The 17,679-nt window shown below is 47.3% G+C and overlaps 1 protein-coding gene across 2 annotated transcripts in view; it reads right to left on the minus strand.

Moving 5' to 3' along the window:
• The window catches only part of LOC141075454 (beta-1,3-galactosyltransferase 5-like), a 132,807-nt gene extending 118,920 nt beyond the window's left edge, over nt 1-13,887 (minus strand). Inside the window, exon 1 of one of the 2 annotated variants that reach the window (XM_073562517.1) lies at nt 13,741-13,887. The gene's annotated coding sequence lies outside the window, so the exon portion shown is untranslated. Of the gene's footprint in view, nt 1-12,341; nt 12,448-13,740 lie in introns of those variants that run through there. The other variant, XM_073562518.1, reaches the window with a different exon arrangement.
• Nucleotides 13,888-17,679: the final 3,792 nt, after the last annotated feature.

Consider the following 17,679-nt stretch of genomic DNA (forward strand, 5'->3'; position numbering starts at 1 on the left):
AAATTGTTCGGAATGCAAAGAAAAACCACAAATAACATCAGCTGAAATACCGGACTCTCTGAAAACTAGTGGTGTGGCTGTTTCAAGATGCACAATAAGGAGGCACTTGAAGAAAAATGGGCTGCATGGTCGAGTCGCCAGAAGAAAGCCATTACTGCACAAATGTCACAAAGTATCTCACCTACAATACACAAAACAGCACACAGACAAGCTTCAAAACTTCTGTAACAAGGTAATTTGGAGTGATGAGACCAAAATTTAACTTTTTGGCCACAACCATAAACGTTGCTGAATGGCTGTCTTCCTTCCTTTATAAAGAAATGGTCTCGCTGGCTGGAAATGTTTCCATGAGTTCTTATTATTATTATTTATAGTCTGGTTGTTTTTTATTTTTTTCTTTCTTTCATGTGTCATGAGTGCCTCACGATATTGCATTTATGTATGCTCTGTTATAAAATGTTAATAAAATTGTTTCGAAAACAACCATAAACGTTACATTTGAAGAGAGGTCAACTTGGCTTATGATGAAAGGAACACCATTCCTACAGTAAAGAATGGAGGTGGATCGCTGTTTTGGGGATGTGTGAGCTACAAAGGCACTGGAAACTTGGGCAAAGTTGAAGGAAAGATGAATGCAGCATGTTATCAGCAAATACTGGAGGCAAATTTGCAATCATCAGCCCGGAAGCTGCACATGGGACGTACTTGGACGTTCCAACATGACAATCCAAAACACATGGCCAAATCGTCCTGTCATTGGCTACAGCAGAATAAAGTGAAGGTTCTGGAGTGGCCCTCTCAGTCTCCTGACCTCAGTACCATTGAGCCGCTCTGGGGAGATCTCAAGCGCGCAGTTCATGCTAGACAGCCCAGGAAGTTAAAGGAACTAGAGGCGTTTTGCCAAGAAGTGTGAGCAGCTTTACCATCTGAGAAAATAAAGAACCTCATCCACAACTTCCACAAAAGACTTCAAGCTGTCATTGATGTTAGAAGGGGCAATACATGTTATTAAGAAATGGGATATGTGAACTTTTGATCAGGGTCATTTGGATGTTTTGGGTTGTCATTATGATTTAAAGAGAGAAAACACAGTAGTCTGACAATAAATGGCTTCACCCAACCACTAACCATGAGTGGAGAAAAAGGTTTGGTGTTATCATTCATATTCTCTGAGAAAAGGCCAAGAAAGCAAACATTCTGCCGGGGTATGTAAACTTTTGAGCACAACTGTGTTTGAGATGGCAAACTTTGCATTCAAGTCACGTATACCACATACTCAGAATAACAAATTAAGAAATTAATTTTGAAACTTTTAGCTTTAGTAGAGCACGAGAAGGTGAGAGTTTTATGAGAATGCGGGCAAGTTTTGCACAAGGATTGTCCACATTTATTATAGCCCACACTAGAGATGAGCGACTTTGGCTTTTTTCGGGTCGAGTCGGGTTTCATGAAACCCGACTTTCGCAAAATTAGGGTCGAACGAAATCGGCCGATTATCGTGAAAAGTCGAAGGCCGACTGAAACACGAAACCCAATGCAAGTCAATGGGGAAGCAAAGTCGGCAGTGAGTGTAGGACAGGAAACCCCTACAGTGCCCATTTTAATGCCAAAAAAATCAATTCTGATTACTGAAGCTTGTCAACCTCAATTTACTTTATAATACTAGGCATTGAAAACTGGGGGTTATTTGGCTAAAGTTGTGGGGGGGGGTAGGGCTGGCTCCAGGTTTTCGTGGGCCCTGGGCCAAAGAGTCAATAGGCTCCTTTAACACATACCACAACTCATGATGCTCCGATACGGCAGAGAAATAGCGGTATAGTACAATGAAAAATACTTCACTTCTTACATCTCATGACTGATATCTATTTTAAATTCTCCAATAGCTACAAAAACAGACAGTATATTCCTCCATACAGTATTATGGCCACCGCATAGTGCGCCATACAGAATAATGAGGCCCATATATTTCTCCATACAGAATCACTGGTCCCATATACAGTTGTGGCCAAAAGTATTGACACCCCTGCAATTCTATCAGATAATACTCAGTTTCTTCCTGAAAATGATTGCAAACACAAATTCTTTGGTATTATTATCTTCATTTAATTTGTCTTAAATGAAAAAACACAAAAAGAATTGTCCTAAAGCCAAATTGGATATAATTCCACACCAAACATAAAAAAGAGGGTGGACAAAAGTATTGGCACTGTTTGAAAAATCATGTGATGCTTCTCTAATTTGTGTAATTAGCAGCACCTGTAACTTACCTGTGGCACCTAACAGGTGTTGGCAATAACTAAATCACACTTGCAGCCAGCTGACATGGATTAAAGTTGACTCAACCTCTGTCCTGTGTCCTTGTGTGTACCACATTGAGCATGGAGAAAAGAAAGAAGACCAAAGAACTGTCTGAGGACTTGAGAAACCAAATTGTGAGGAAGCATGAGCAATCTCAAGGCTACAAGTCCATCTCCAAAGACCTGAATGTTCCTGTGTCTACCGTGCGCAGTGTCATCAAGAAGTGTAAAGCCCATGGCACTGTGGCTAACCTCCCTAGATGTGGACGGAAAAGAAAATTGACAAGAGATTTCAACGCAAGATTGTGCGGATGTTGGATAAAGAACCTCGACTAACATCCAAACAAGTTCAAGCTGACCTGCAGTCCGAGGGTACAACAGTGTCAACCCGTACTATCTGTTGGCATCTGAATGAAAAGGGACTGTATGGTAGGAGACCCAGGAAGACCCCACTTCTTACCCCGAAACATAAAAAAGCCAGGCTGGAGTTTGCCAAAACTTACCTGAAAAAGCCTAAAACGTTTTGGAAGAATGTTCTCTGGTCAGATGAGACAAAAGTAGAGCTTTTTGGGCAAAGGCATCAACATAGAGTTTACAGGAGAAAAAAAGAGGCATTCAAAGAAAAAAACACGGTCCCTACAGTCAAACATGGCGGAGGTTCCCTGATGTTTTGGGGTTGCTTTGCTGCCTCTGGCACTGGACTGCTTGACCATCTGCATGGCATTATGAAGTCTGAAGACTACCAACAAATTTTACAGCATAATGTAGGGCCCAGTGTGAGAAAGCTGGGTCTCCCTCAGAGGTCATGGGTCTTCCAGCAGGACAATGACCCAAAACACACTTCAAAAAGCACTAGAAAATGGTTTGAGAGAAAGCACTGGAGACTTCTAAGGTGGCCAGCAATGAGTCCAGACCTGAATTCCATAGAACACCTGTGGATAGATCTAAAAATGGCAGTTTGGAGAAGACACCCTTCAAATATCATTGACCTGGAGCAGTTTGCCAAAGAAGAATGGTCCAAAATTCCAGCAGAGCATTGTAAGAAACTCATTGATGGTTACCGAAAGCGGTTGGTCGCAGTTATTTTGGCTAAAGGTTGTGCAACCAAGTATTAGGCTGAGGGTGCCAATACTTTTGTCTGGCCCATTTTTGGAGTTTTGTGTGAAATGATCAATGTTTTGCTTTTTGCTTCATTCTCTTTTGTGTTTTTCATTTAAGACAAATTAAATGAAGATAATAATACCAGAGAATTTGTGTTTGCAATCATTTTCAGGAAGAAACTGAGTATTATCTGACAGAATTGCAGGGGTGTCAATACTTTTGGCCACAACTGTAATGTTCCATACAGTATATGATGAGCTCCACATAATGCTACAGTATATGTTGGTCCCCATGGATGAAGCTCCACTGTCTTATGGGCCCAAATAATGCTCCATATATAATGGGCCCCATTTCTAATGCTCCAGTGTATAATGGGCCCTGTAAATGCTGCTCCAGTGTCTGATGTCCACCTTTGGAATGCTCCAGTGTATGATGGTCCCCATATATCATTCTCCAGAGTATAGTGCTCCCCAAAAATTGCTCCCAACCTTTAAAACAATTAAATAAGTCTCCTCGCTAAGGGAATCCCTGTACTAGTCTGGACTCCTCGTCGTCCCCATCTTCCATCTGTCTGCACTTGGACTGTTTAGACAGAGGGCGTACAGATGTGATGTCATCGCGCTCTCTGACCAGAATGTCACTGTCAGGAAGCGCAGAAGACGTCACGGTGGTGGAGCAGGGAGAGGTAAGTATTTCAACTTTGCAAGTGCTGTGATCCTCAGCAAGCAGGGGGGGTCCACTCGTTGGCAATGACACTGGCACAGGGCCCCTCATAGTACGGCGGTGTGTCTGTGCACCCCCACCATCAGAGACACTTGATTGTACTATGAGGGACCCTGCGCCAGTGCCGTCGCCCAAGAGTGGGCCCACCCACCTGTCCAGGGCAAAGGCACTCGCATGGGTGCATGTGCCAGGTGGTGACCCCGGCCCTGGGGTTGGAGGCAGCCCAGTTAGGGAGGTTGAAAAAATGGCATATGAAGATGTTGGACATTCAGCAGCTGAAAATGGAGGAATTGGAAAAGTCCGAGGAAGAGGAGGACAAAAGCGATCCATTTTTCAGGCAACCTATGTGTCATCAGGGTAAGGTGTGACAAAATCCTTGGAAACCCATGCGTGGTTCATTTTAATGAAGGTTAGGTCATCCACATTTTGGGTTGACAGACGGGTCCTTTTTTCTGTCAGGATTGATCCAGCAGCACTGAAGACTCTTTCCGATAGCACACTTGCAACTGAGCAAGCGAGCTCCTGTAAGGCATATTGTGCCAATTCAGGCCAGGTGTCCAGTTTAGCGGCCCAATAGTCAAATGGAAATGACCTGTGCGGGAGAACATCGATATGGGAGGAAAAGTAGTTTGTAACCATAGTTGACAACTGCTGTCTCCTGTCACTTTCCATCGATGCTGTATTAGCAGTCGTGTGAGCGGTACTTGAAAAATCAGTCCACAACACTGTCATGAAACCCCTGTGTCCAACGCCACTCCTGCTGTGTGCACCACCAACACCTCTTACAAGTTGCCCCCGGCCCCTACGGCTTGTGTGAGAACCATCACCGCTGCTGTGTGCTGGGAATGCCTCAACCAACCGGCTTACCAGAGTAGCTTGTTTGTTAGCCAATATTGGGTCAAGGTTCTCCTGTGGCATGATGTTTTGGACTTTGCCTTTATAGCGTGGATCCAGGATGCTGGCCAACCAGTCGTCGTCATCGTTCATCATTTTGGCAATGCGGGGGTCCCTTTTTAGGATCTGCAAGGCATAATCACACATGTGGGCCAATGTTCCAGGTGTCAATAATGCACTGCGAGTGCTGGGTGGAGGAGCACTTTCTGGCAAATCCACATCCCTCCAGTCACGCACAAACCCTGTACCAGACCTTGCCACGCCAACATTTTCTCTTGCCCCCTGAGAAGCATCCTCCTCCCCTAAATAATCAGCGCCATCATCATCCTCCTCCTCTTCCTCTTCTTCCTCCAGCTCGTCCACAACAGTTCCCTGACCAGACAATGGCTGACTGTCATCAAGGCTTCCCTCCTCCTCTTCCTCATCGGCTGCAGATGCCTGCTCCTTAATGTGCGTTAAAGTTTGCATGAGCAGACGCATAAGTGGGATGCTCATGCTTATGATGGCGTCGTCTGCGCTTACCAGCCGTGTGCATTCCTCAAAACACTGAAGGACTTTACAGAGGTCTTTCAGCTTCGACCACTGCACACCAGACAACTCCATGTCTGCCTTCAAACTGCCAGCCCGTGTATCCTCCCACAAATGCATTATGGCCTGCCTCTGTTCGCACAGCTGCTCAACCATGTGCAGGGTGGAGATCCACCTTGTTGCAACGTCGATAATTAGGCGGTGCTTGGGAAGGTGGAGCAATCGCTGCAGCTTCTGCATACTACTGGAGTGTACGGGCGACCGGCGGATGTGCAAGCACAGTCTTCGCCCCTTATGGAGCAGGGCTGTTAACTCTGGATAATTATTGAGGAAGCACTGCACCACCAGGTTCAAGGTGTGAGCCAGGCAAGGTATGTGTCTGCGTTTTGAAAGGGCTATGGCTGATAAAAAAAATTCTGGCCATTATCACTAACTACCTTGCCTGCCTCAAGATGTAGACTGCCCAGCCATGACTCAGTTTGTCGCTGAAAGTAGTCGGCCAGTACCTCTGCCGTGTGTCTATCGCCCAAACACATCATCTTCAACACAGCCTGCTGACGCTTTCCACTAGCTGCTCGATAGGGGGACACCTCGTGTGCAACACTGGCAGCTGCGGATGGAGTGCTTGTGCGACTGCGCTCTGTGGATGAGCTTTCGCTTCTGGAGGAGGAGGAGGGTCAAACGCCTACAGCCAACTGTTTCCTATACCGTGGGCTAGGCAGCACTGTCCCACCGCCGCTGTCCCCTGTGGACCCTGCATCCACCACATTAACCCAGTGCGCAGTGATGGACACGTAACGGCCCTGGCCATGCCGACTGGACCATGCATCAGTTGTGAGGTGCACCTTTCCACTCACTGACTGCTTGAGAGCATGGACAATGAGGTCTTTCACATGCAGGTGGAGGGCTGGGATGGCTTTTCGAGAAAAGAAGTGCCGACTGGGTAGGTCATAGCGTGGTACTGCGTAGGCCATGAGCTCGCGGAAAGCTTCACTTTCAACCAACTGGTAGGGCATCATCTCTAACGAGATTAATTTGGCAATGTGGGCGTTCAAACACAGTGTACGCGGATGAGAGGATGAGTACTTTCTTGTCCTACTGAGAGTCTCTGGTAGGGTGAGCTGGACTTGAGAGCTGCATATGGTGGAACTAGCAGTGGACATGGCGGACTGAGAGAGGGTTGGTGATGGTGATGGTGTGGATGGTCTTGCTGATGGCCTAGATTCAGTCTTTCGTAGCAATAACATTGTGATTCCCTGACTGCTTTGGCCTTGCGACGACACCTCAACATTTGCTGCTGGTGGTGTGCTATCCGGTGGGCTGACAGTGGGGGAATCGATGTAGCGTTGCTGACTACCTTCATTCGGAGCAGGTGCACATGTGGTACGTGAGGTTTAGTAGTCCGTCCACGATTGCAAGTGCATGGTGGTTATTTAAATGTCTAAGCATGCAACTGGTATTCAAATTTCTCAGATTTTTCCCTCGGCTAAAGGTCTTTGCGCACTTCTTACAGATAACCTTTGCCTGATCATTAGGATTTTGTTCAAAAAAGTGCCACACTGCACTCTTCCTACTAGGGAAGAGATTTTGAGGCCTTGCACGCTGTGCTAATTTGACCGTCTGGCCAAGCTGTCCTGCAACTCTTTGGGTTTTTGTAAACCGTTTTTGGACTGCTCCGGGCCTGCCAGATAACAGCTGTTGCGATGTCGATGCCTGCTGCGGATGCTCCTCCTCCTTTTCTGAGCTATTGGCAGCGGCACCCTCTTCCCCCAATGGATGCCAATCTGGGTCAACAACTGGGTGATCCATCACCTCCTCTTCAATTTCATGTGCACCTTCCTCTGTGTCATCATGTAAGGTGGTATAGTGTGCTTGAAGGGGCACCTGAGTTTCATCAGGGTCTGATTCTGCCTAAGTACACTGCGAGGACAATGTAGTGCTCTGAGTGAATGTACCAGCAGAATCATCAATCAGTGGTTGTGCATCAGTGCACTCCATGTCCAATTCATCTTGGACTGGGGAATTCACGATTTGACTTGATAACCCAGGCATGGTATGTGAAAAGACCTCCATGGAGTAATCGGTAGTGTGGCCTGCCGCATCCTTCACTTTTGGTAGGGGGTGAAGGACACAAGGAAAGGTGACCAGGAGCCTCCACTGACGACTCAGTGCTTTTATTTTTTATAACTTCAGAAGAGGAGGCTATAGAGCTGGAGGCTGTGTCAGCAATGTAAGCCAAAACTTGTTCCTGAAGCTCCGGCTTTAAAAGCGGTTTACCTACTCCCCGAAAAGGGAGCCTTCGAGGACTTGTGGAGCCAGACGATGACGCAGGCTCAACACCTCCTGCCTTAGGTGCTATTGTGCTTTTGCCACTACCAGCAGATGCACCCCCACCACCATCAGTACCAGCTGGCAACCCCCGCCCACTTCCACGGCCTCATCCACCATACTTCCTCATTTTTGGAATAATGTACCCAAAATACCACCAGCTATATGGTACTGTAAAACAAGGTACAAGGTGTATATAGTAGTGGGGAGAATTTGAATCTCACTAGAGATGTTAGGAGGCTGACAATGATGCTCTCAGTCCAAGTATGGCAGCAGGCAGCCTAATAAGCAGGACTGCTGCACATAAAAGTGTGGAAAAATGAACGCTTGGTAACTGGGCAGAAAAGAGGAAGAAAAGTATTTTTGCTTTTAAAAAAAGCAGTTTGCACAGCAGCAATGCAGCTATCAGGGAGCCTTATAAGGCAGCCCGATAACCAACAGAGCTGATGCACAAAAAATATATCCTGCCCTGTCACTGCACACTAACTGTTGTGTTGTACAGTGGAAATCGCTAGCAGCAGAAGCAGTTTTTTTGTTCTTCTTCTCTGCCTAACGCTCTCCTTTATTCAGAATCAGCAGCTGCAACCTCTCCCTATGCTAAGATCGGCAGAAGTAAGATGACGGTCGGCGTGCACGCCCTTTTATAGCCCCTGTGATACCACACAAAGCCAGCCAATCACTCGCATGCCCTTCTCAAAGATGGTGGTGACCGCTGCCTATGTCATCGCGTTGCCCACAGTGTGCGTCCTCCATCATTGGCTGCTGAAAAAGGGCGCTGGAAGCATCTTTTGAAACGCGACTTTGGCGCTCTGGTCGCCGACCGCATGGCCGACCTGACGCTATGGTCGGGTTTCGTTTCATGAAACCCGGCTTTTGCGAAAGTCGGCGACTTATGAATATGACCGACCCGTTTCGCTCAACTCTAGTCCACACTACATAACCAAGGGTGAGGTCTGGAATTTATAAAACTAGGAGGCACAGAACTCCTTACAGCAGGTGCTCCTCTAGACACGATTTTGATGCCATTTTCCAAATTTTTGCCATTTCTTCGAATGTCCAAGTTGCAAAGCGCTATAGATTAGAACTCTGAGATTAGAACTAAGTCTGGCGTCTCTGTTCTTCTATTAGTTTGTGATATATTTGTGCTATTATTACTATTGAGGTTTTGCCTGGACTTGGTATCTGCAATGCGACAAGCACGATTAAGAATGCGATTGGGAGGACTAACAGTGAACGCCGCCATCCCTGCGCTGACTACAGACGGCGCTGACATCACTATATCTGTTCTACGTATAGATCTGTCGGGTCACGCTGTGACGTTCCGGTGCGCGGCCGATGACTTTCCAGCTTTTCCAAGGACATCGGTGTGTAAAAATCATACAGCACTCACAGAGTGTGATTTTTTTTTTTCTCGCAACCATTGACTTGCATTGGCGAGTCCCGGCCGAGGACGATCGCCGCAGGCTGAGGATCGTCTCAGTCCAATTTCAGCTGAGAACAAAATTGCAGATCAGCAGAGACTCATAGAAAATCTGACTGCACTCTGACCAATCTTATTCTTCAGACTGCAGTCATCCGCTTTCCCCAAAGAGGAGGATACAGCGGGTCCGTATATACTATATATCCGCAGCTCCTGTGTAATCACATGGAGGATACGCCGGGTCCATACATACTACAAATCCGCATCTCCTGTGTAATCACACGGAGGATACACCGGGTCCGTACATACTACATATCCGCATCTCCTGTGCAATCACACGGAGGATACGCCGGGTCCGTACATACTACATATCCGCAGCTCCTGTGCAATCACACGGAGGATACGCCGGGTCCGAACATACTACATATCCGCAGCTCCTGTGCAATCACACGGAGGATACGCCGGGTCCGTACATACTACATATCCACAGCTCCTGTGCAATCACACGGAGGATACGCCGGGTCCGTACATACTACATATCCGCAGCTCCTGTGTAATCACACGGAGGATACGCCGGGTCCGTACATACTACATATCCGCATCTCCTGTGCAATCACACGGAGGATAAACCGGGTCCGTACATACTACATATCCGCAGCTCCTGTGCAATCACACGGAGGATACGCCGGGTCCGTACATACTACATATCCGCAGCTCCTGTGTAATCACTCGGAGGATACACCGGGTCCGTACATACTACATATGCGCATCTCCTGTGCAATCACACGGAGGATACACCGGGTCCGAACATACTACATATCCGCATCTCCTGTGCAATCACACGGAGGATACGCCGGGTCCGTACATACTACATATCCGCATCTCCCGTGCAATCACATGGAGGATACACCAGGTCCGTACATACTATATATCCGCAGCTCCTGTGTAATCACTCGGAGGATACACCGGGTCCGAACATCCTACATATCCGCATCTCCTGTGCAATCACACGGAGGATACACCAGGTCCGTACATACTACATATCCGCATCTCCTGTGCAATCACACGGAGGATACACCAGGTCCGTACATACTACATATCCGCATCTCCTGTGCAATCACACGGAGGATACACCAGGTCCGTACATACTACATATCCGCATCTCCTGTGCAATCACACGGAGGATACACCAGGTCCGTACATACTACATATCTGCATCTCCTGTGCAATCACACGGAGGATACACCAGGTCCGTACATACTACATATCCGCATCTCCTGTGCAATCACATGGAGGATACACCAGGTCCGTACATACTACATATCCGCATCTCCTGTGCAATCACATGGAGGATACACCAGGTCCGTACATACTACATATCTGCATCTCCTGTGCAATCACATGGAGGATACACCAGGTCCGTACATACTACATATCCGCATCTCCTGTGCAATCACATGGAGGATACACCAGGTCCGTACATACTATATATCCGCATCTCCTGTGCAATCACACGGAGGATACACCAGGTCCGTACATACTACATATCTGCATCTCCTGTGCAATCACATGGAGGATACACCAGGTCCGTACATACTACATATCCGCATCTCCTGTGCAATCACATGGATGATACACCAGGTCCGTACATACTATATATCCGCATCTCCTGTGTAATCACATGGAGGATACACCAGGTCCGTACATACTATATATCCGCATCTCCTGTGCAATCACATGGAGGATACACCGGGTCCGTACATACTATATATCCGCATCTCCTGTGTAATCACATGGAGGATACACCGGGTCCGTACATACTACATATCCGCATCTCCTGTGTAATCACATGGAGGATACAGCAGGTCCGTACATACTATATATCCGCATCTCCTGTGCAATCACATGGAGGATACACCAGGTCCGTACATACTATATATCCGCATCTCCTGTGTAATCACATGGAGGATACACCAGGTCCGTACATACTATATATCCGCATCTCCTGTGCAATCACATGGAGGATACACCAGGTCCGTACATACTATATATCCGCATCTCCTGTGTAATCACATGGAGGATACACCGGGTCCGTACATACTACATATCCGCATCTCCTGTGCAATCACATGGAGGATACACCGGGTCCGTACATACTATATATCCGCATCTCCTGTGTAATCACATGGAGGATACACCAGGTCCGTACATACTATATATCCGCATCTCCTGTGTAATCACATGGAGGATACACCAGGTCCGTACATACTATATATCCGCATCTCCTGTGCAATCACATGGAGGATACACCAGGTCCGTACATACTATATATCCGCATCTCCTGTGTAATCACATGGAGGATACACCAGGTCCGTACATACTATATATCCGCATCTCCTGTGCAATCACATGGAGGATACACCGGGTCCGTACATACTATATATCCGCATCTCCTGTGTAATCACATGGAGGATACACCGGGTCCGTACATACTACATATCCGCATCTCCTGTGTAATCACATGGAGGATACACCAGGTCCGTACATACTATATATCCGCATCTCCTGTGCAATCACATGGAGGATACACCAGGTCCGTACATACTATATATCCGCATCTCCTGTGTAATCACATGGAGGATACACCAGGTCCGTACATACTATATATCCGCATCTCCTGTGCAATCACATGGAGGATACACCAGGTCCGTACATACTATATATCCGCATCTCCTGTGTAATCACATGGAGGATACACCAGGTCCGTACATACTATATATCCGCATCTCCTGTGCAATCACATGGAGGATACACCAGGTCCGTACATACTATATATCCGCATCTCCTGTGTAATCACATGGAGGATACACCAGGTCCGTATATACTATATATCCACAGTCCTGCTGTCTACTCTTGCACTCACCTCTTCCCGTCTAGCTGTATGGACCCATATAGCTGCACCAGTCATCTCCCCGGCTTACCGCCCACCATGTCGCCACAATAGCAGTATCACAGTCACTTCTGACCTGTCGCCCTCGTCCATGTCTTACCGGCTGTCACTTTTCCAGAAGCCGCCGTGTGAATAGAGCCGCTTCCCTGGGTGTTGGCAGGTGATAGAGCTGCAGTGTTGTGTCACTACTGTTACTCTGAAATGTTCACTAAACAAAGAGGAAATTAGAACGTCCGGTAGGGAGGAGAGCGATGGGACCCACCGGTCTGTATCACAAGAATAGCTGCTTGGATCACAGATTGCAAAGGCCGTGTAAATATTTATACACTGATCAAATGATTGAGGCTGCCCAACCTCCGGTGCCCTCAGTGCAAGAGACTTACTCACTGGAGATGAGGGAGCACTAAAATGCTCGGGTGCTCAATGCTTGAACCAAGCAATTCCTAACACTTGGATGAACGTTTCAAGTAACTTACCAAGAGTTCGGGGGGGTAGTGAAAATGTTCAAATGGATGGGAAAAGTGGTGAATGGAGGGAGACCCCTAGAAGCATCTCTGACCCCCAGATCTCTGCTGAGAACAATGGAGATCACACTTTTACTCCACTTTAAGGACTGACGATAAAACATTTCAAACCAAGGAGAAATTGCATTTTACAGGAAAAAAAAATGTTGAGAGACATTCTTTCCCATATAATGACTTGTATATAAGGCACCATTTTAAAAGATTTTATAAAATTATAATTTAAGTAAACCAATATGTATTTTGTTTATTAAAAAAAATAGGAAATGTCAGTGTACTTTTTGAAAGAAGCAAGAACTGCCAAAAATGAGGGACTTAGGTACACCCTGTATTAGACAAAAAGGAGGCCTCATACACATTCTGTTCAAATTGTCATGTATTGGTCTCCTAGGGTCATAAAGACCATGCACTTGTTGCAGATCCTGCTAAAAATTACAAGCAGGGTCATCCATACACCCTTGAAGGCACCAACTGTAGTGCCTCATTCAAATATTGTGAACAAAGTGTAATTCTGGCACTCCGACACTCATAAAGGCATTGCACAAAGTGAAAAGCCAGGAAAAAATTATAAGTAGGGTCATCCATGGACCCTAGCAGACAACAACTGGCAGGCCTCATTCAAATATAGAACAAAATATGCAAAATATAGAACATTAAAGCACTTTATGTGCTGCTATCATCTGGTTGTGTGTAAAATTCAGGTCTAGGTCGGGCTTTGTCCATTACCATAGTGAACCTGTTTAATCTGAATCTATGAATGCCCACGTTATTATAAGCACGAGCACTTCTGAGAGTATTTGATCTTATCATTGCTTCTCCCCACCCCTTTACATGATATTGACAAAGAGACACATTGTCATGCTCGCCATGTCTGTCAAGTCCGCCATGTCTGTTTTGCCTCATGACCCCTGGAGGGGTGTGCACGCGTATCTCATGTCTGCTATCCTGCATGTTCCCTAGAGCAGTGTGCACACTCACCTCATGACTGTTGAGCTGCGGGATACCTGCATTTCTGCTCTGCCTTCTGTGATCGTCTCGTAATGTCTAGAACCCCTGATCATGTGTCCTTCCTATGTTCCAGCAGAGGCTGGTTCTGCATTCATCTCTGCATGTCTGGATTTTGATCATGTGACCTGCCTAGGTTTCAGCACTGGTTCTGCTATCATCTCTGCATGTCTGGAATTCTGATCATGTGACCTGCCTAGGTTTCAGCACTGGTTCTGCAATCATCCCTGCATGTCTGGAATCCTGATCAAGTGACTGCTCCCTGTGATCCTGGAGGATCTGAACTGGAAGTTCTTCCCTGGTTCTGACCCGGAAGTGGAGGTGCTATGCTCTATATCAGACCGCCCCTTCCTATGCTCAGGGCCTGAGTATTGTGTTGCTTCCCTGCATGGCTGCTTGGTCTGCTGGGTTGCTCCCTCTATTCTGTGCCCTTGCACTTTGCTCTGTCGTGCGTCTCTGCACACGCTCCGTGCTCATACTCCGTCTCGTGTCTTGTCTAGTGTTTGTCCTTCGTGCCATGTTTGTCCGTGCCTTGCTTTGCCTTGTAGTACTTTCTATGTTCCCTGCCTTGCCTGTTTTCGCTATGCCTTGTTCCGTACCTTGCCTTGCTCTGCCTTGTTCCTCCCTATGGTCTCAGTCTTTGCTTGCTCTGCCTCGCTCTCTCCTATGGTGCTCTGTAGTGCCCTCTGGCACATGCACCATTCCTCCTCTTTCCTATTGTGCTCTCTTGCACGTTTCTAGGCTAGTCCCAAGGCTCTCCCTTGGCCCGGCTCTGGGCTTCGGCCTACGCTCCGCTGCTAGCTCCGTTCTCGCTCTGATCTGACTCCGTGTTTCTGCCTATGTTTCCATTCCTGGTTCCGTACTCTGCCTATGCTCTGCCTGGTTTCTTGTCTTGCCTTGCTCTGTTGCTTTGTGTGCCCTTTGCATGTGCCTGGCCTTCCTAGCCTCCTGTTTGTGCCTCAGCCGTGCCTGCCTGTGCCTCAGCCGTGCTCGTCGGTCAGTGACAGCTGTGTCACCTGCCATGCCTCAGTCTGGTTCGCTGGAGTCTTGCCCGTCTGTCAGTGCCGCAGCCCGATCAGCTAGCCAGTGCCCCAGCCGTGCTCTCTGTGCTTCCTTGCACTTCACGCTGTTTCTGCACTGTGCTCTCTATAGCACGCGCAGGCCCTCGCCTGCCCTTGGCATACTTCCCCGTGCTTCTATAAAAGTACGCGCAGGTTTTGCCATGTATCCTGTCGTGCCCTCTTGCACATACAGGCCCTAACCCTGTTATCGTACTCTGTCCTTGACGTGTCCTCGCACGCCACCGTCCTTGTGCCTCTCCCTGTCTTGCCCTCTGCACGCGCAGGCCTCCGTCCTTGTACCTGTCCCTGGTGTGCCCTCTGCATGCGCAGGCCTCCGTCCTTGTACCTGTCCCTGGTGTGCCCTCTGCATGCGCAGGCCTCCGTCCTTGTACCTGTCCCTGGTGTGCCCTCTGCATGCGCAGGCCTCCGTCCTTGTACCTGTCCCTGGCATGCCTCTCTGCACGCGCAGGCCTCCGTCCTTGTACCTGTCCCTGGCATGGCCCTCGGCATGTGCAGGCCTCCGTCCTGTGAACCTGATCCTGGCGTGGCTCCAAGCATGCACCCTGCCTTGAACCCTGGCGTGGCTCCAAGCATGCACCCTGCCTTGAACCCTGGCGTGGCTCCAAGCACACACCCTGCCTCGTATCCTGGTTTGCCTGCCGGATTCCCGAAACCTGCCGACCGCTGCCAGAGGTTCAGAACCAGATGACTGCGGCCTGATGTCCGGAGCTGATGTCCGCAGCCTGATGCCTGGATCCTGTCGGTCATTGCCAGTAGTCCGGAGTCCGATGCCATCGCACCCTGTCTTGGACCCTGGCGTGTCTCCTAAGCACGCACCCTGCCTTGGACTCTGGCGTGTCTCTCGGCACGCACCTTGTCTTGGACTCTGGCGTGCCCTAGCACACATTCCCTCTAGGAACTCTGGTGTGATCCCTAACATGTACCCTGCCCTGGACTCTGGTATGTTTTCGTGCACGTGTTATGTCGGGAACATTTGGTGTGCCCTTGCACGCACCTTGCCATGTTTCACTGTTTTTGCCCTGCACCTGAATAAAGTGTGAAACCACGTTTTGCTGAAGAAACCATGTGACTTCATTTTATGTTTGGTATCCTGTCCGTCCTGTTGCCAGACACTCAATAGTGTCTCCCTGAGCCGGCCGTCTGGTCCAGCTGCTGTGGTACCTCACCCCCTTGGTCTTGCCCCTGACACTCCCTGTATAGGGGGTGGATTCTCACTAGGTTAGCTCGCCCTAGGTGGGTGGGCGGGTGCCACAGCCCAGAGGGTCCACTCATTCAAAAGGAAAACGACTCAGCGTAAGCTGATGCTCGTCACACACATTTTTCTGTTTTTCCATCCCTCTCTATACAGCTTGTCTTGAAACATTTTTTTAAAAAAAAAATTTGCATGTCAATGTGCCTTTATATTCAAATTATTAGATGTTTACATAAACTATCGGACTGTACGCCATGTTTTTTTTTTTTTTTTTCTCAATAGTATTGAGGAGTGTTCATATGCATATTTCCCAAGTCCTTATTATTGAGGCAGAGGACTTTTTTTCTAAATGCTGTTATGCGATAATGCGTCCTGTTCTGATTTTCTTGTTTTCCAACAGAGAGGAGCCAGTAGACCACAGCATCTGATTTTACGGACTCCTGCACAGATTAGAACCACTTCATTATATATATATATATATATATACATACATACATACATACATATATACACACACACACACACTGTATATATATATATAATACATTTGTCTCTGGCAAAATATATAATACATTTGTCAGAGTTTGCCAGAGTTAATCTCACACTGCCTGGTGTGGTGTGTAGGATTTGGTGTTCATAGAGGTGTTTGGAGTGTTGATCTACGATTGTTGATTGATATTTCAGCTGTCTGCAATCCCTCCTTCTTTCCTATTTAGTTTCTTTACCTTTTCTCCCTAGTGTTCTTCTCTGTTGTCTGTGAGTGCTTATTTGTATGTTTGGTATTTTCATTTATCCATGTACATCCTTCCTTGTTTGTGTATACACAGGAGCTTCTCACAAAATTAGAATATCATCAACAAGTTAATTTATTTCAGTTCTTCAATACAAGAAGTGAAGCTTATATTCTATAGAGTCATTACACACAGAGTGATCTATTTCACGTGTTTATTTCTGGTAATGTTGATGATTATGGCTTACAGTCAATGAGAACCCAAAAGTCATTATCTCAGGAAATTAGAATACTTTATAACACCAGCTGGAAAAGTGATTGTAAAATCCAAAATGTTGTCCTCCTGAAATGTATGTTCAGTAAATGCTTTTTGGAGATGGAAATGTCATTCTCCAGCAGGACTTGGCACCTGTCCACACTGCCAAAAGTAACAATACCTGTACATACACTATTACTCCCCACTTATTTGGGCAATCCATGCCTGGGGAATAAACAGTTTTCAACCTGGAAGGTGCCAAGATGCGACCATCCAGGCTGACAACCACTGGTAACTGAACTGCTGCAAGCGCAGCCTCAGAGACCGGTGGTGACGTCATTGAGGCAACCTCCGGTCACTGAGGCTCCATTCCCAGGCAGGTAAAGAATCTAATAGATGTGCCTTTTCTGAGCAGCTGTGGGCTGCTATTTTTAGGCTGGGGGGCCCAATATCCATGGCCCCTTACCAGCCTAAGAATACCAGCCCCCAGTTGTCTGTTTTATCAAGGTTGGTTGTCTAAATGGAGGGGACCCCACGCAGTTTTTTTAAATTATTTATTTAAATATTTAAAAAAATCAGCGTGGGGACCCCTCTATTCTTCATAACCAGCCTTGCTGAAGCTGACAGCTGAGTGTTGCAGCCTCTAGCTGTG

The sequence above is a fragment of the Dendrobates tinctorius genome, unplaced genomic scaffold, assembly GCF_039654945.1.
Source record: "Dendrobates tinctorius isolate UK_male_01 unplaced genomic scaffold, ASM3965494v1 ptg000356l, whole genome shotgun sequence".
In the NCBI taxonomy this organism is placed as follows: domain Eukaryota; kingdom Metazoa; phylum Chordata; class Amphibia; order Anura; family Dendrobatidae; genus Dendrobates; species Dendrobates tinctorius.